Source organism: Coptis chinensis, chromosome 4 (genome assembly GCF_015680905.1).
Source record: "Coptis chinensis isolate HL-2020 chromosome 4, ASM1568090v1, whole genome shotgun sequence".
NCBI lineage: Eukaryota > Viridiplantae > Streptophyta > Magnoliopsida > Ranunculales > Ranunculaceae > Coptis > Coptis chinensis.
In genome coordinates, this window is record NC_141459.1 from 32,960,025 (window position 1) to 32,962,158 (window position 2,134).

The following is a 2,134-nucleotide window of genomic DNA, read 5'->3' on the forward strand; positions in this document are numbered from 1 at the left end:
GGGTGGACGACCTCACATGCTAGTTATTAATTGGTAGAGATGCCATGTATAATTAGGGATTAGAATTACCATTTTAATACGTGAAGCATTGCAATTTGGATCACGATGAGTCTTTGTTAGTTGATTAAGTAGAGTTAAGGTGGATTCAATTCCCTTTAATTCTTTATCTAGATTCAAACTCTTAGCATCCTGTCATTTCGTTATTCGTATCTTGTTATTTGAATTCACATCGTAGTATAAATTCCCTCGTAAATCTCTCATTGACTTTGGATAGACCATCAATTGTAGAAAACTTGAATGCTAAAGGACTAGGAGTGGAACGAATCTTCTATTCCAACTCTACGTTAATAGATTCGAGAGTAGAAAACAAATATCTTTGATAAGTCTAGTAACAATCCAGTTTATAGTTTTACTTGCATTTAGAGTTTCATCGCTTTATTCATTAGTAAGACTATCTTTTTACGGTTATCAAATGGCGCCGCTGCCATCTTAGTACTATTTAGTATTGTTTTCTTTAGAATTGATAGTTTTTCAAAGTCCCATAGCCCACCCACCCTTGTTTGATTCTCACTGTGGTTGTTTGTTTCAGCACTTAAATTTTCCTCGAAAAATTATACGGGGCGCCAGCGCCTGGGCAAGCCAAATTTAGTGCGCACCTGCAACCAACCGCCTGAATTCCATCTTTTGGTTGAAGCCACTGCGCCCTGCCAAGGGCAGCTCTGGCGTACCCAGCTCTGCGCTGGAATTCCAACTTTTGCTGGGCGACCTGCGCCCTACCAAGGCCAACTTGGGCGCATCCCGCCCTGCGCTGGAATCCCACCTTTTGCACGAAAGCGACGACTGCGCCCTGCCTAGGCCTATTCTGAGCGCACCCGCGCCCTCTGCTGAAACTGCCCGATTTCCACAAGTTTGTTTTGAACTTCCATTTCTTCAAAGTTTTCAGTGTTCTAACTTGTTATATATACTGAGCACGCGTAAACAAGACGCTATTCATAAGCGAAGCAAGGAGGCTTTCAGGTACTCTTTTCTTCCACACCTCGGATCTTCTGTTAGAGGTTCATACTAACATATCAGGATTGTTTGGAGTGTTGTTGTGCTTCATTAAGATTGTTCTTAGCCTTGCATGAGATTAAGGTCAGGCCAAAGAAAAATGCCTAACGTAATTAACCGACAATGGCAACAAACAAGTCTTTCTAGTATACCACTCACTACACCTCTAGCTAGCATACCACACACACCACCTGAAGTAATGGCTGAAGAAAGAGAGTCTCCTCTCTCTGAGTTTTACAAAGCCTTGAACGATAGCCCTAAATCTTGCATCGTTCTATCGTAATGATGGGGGATTTCGAATTCCCCCAAATATATTTAATTTGTTACCCATTTTTCATGGGTTAGACCATGAAAAACCTTATCAGCACATGCGTAGGATTGACCAAGTCCTTACTACATTCCACCATCCTACAGTTGGTGCTGAACAAATTAAACTAAGGGTATTTCCCTTCACCTTAGCCGATAAGGCGGCGTCTTCGTTAACTACCCAAGCGCCTAATTCTGTGGACTCGTGGGCTAAACTTGTTCAACTATTCATGGAACATTTTTACCCACCACTAAAGACCGATGAAATGCTTTCCAAGATTCATTTCTTTCAACAGAATCCTCATGAATCATTTTCAGAAGCTTGGAATCGTTTCACCGATCTACTTATAGAGTGTCCACATCATAATCTCGTGAAAGACACGTTAGTTCGTGCCTTTTTCAAGGGACTTCTACACCACTATAAAGAAGTCCTTGACATAATGAATGGGGGTAGTTTCTTAAGGAAAGGAGCCTCAGAGGCTTATAAATTTTTAGAAGATCAGACTAAGCGTAATAATAAATGGGGGGTAGTGACGATATCTTCCACAACGCTAGTTCTTCTATAACAATAAAGGTCGCCGATATGTTTGAGATGAAACAATATCCGGAACTTAAAAATTTAATCGAATCTCTAACTAAAAAGGTAGAGGCTATTTCTGTTAAACAAACGCCTATCCCTGTCATGAATGTCAACTCCAATCCATGTAATTTCTGTTTGAGTCTAGAGCATCCCGACTCCTATTATCCTTTCACTTATGAGCAACAACAATCACAACAA

At 40.8% G+C, this 2,134-nt stretch overlaps 1 pseudogene; it reads right to left on the reverse strand.

The window, feature by feature from the left end:
* Positions 1–1,632: 1,632 nt before the first annotated feature.
* LOC147503240 (small nucleolar RNA R71) lies at positions 1,633–1,726 on the reverse strand (annotated as a pseudogene).
* Positions 1,727–2,134: the final 408 nt, after the last annotated feature.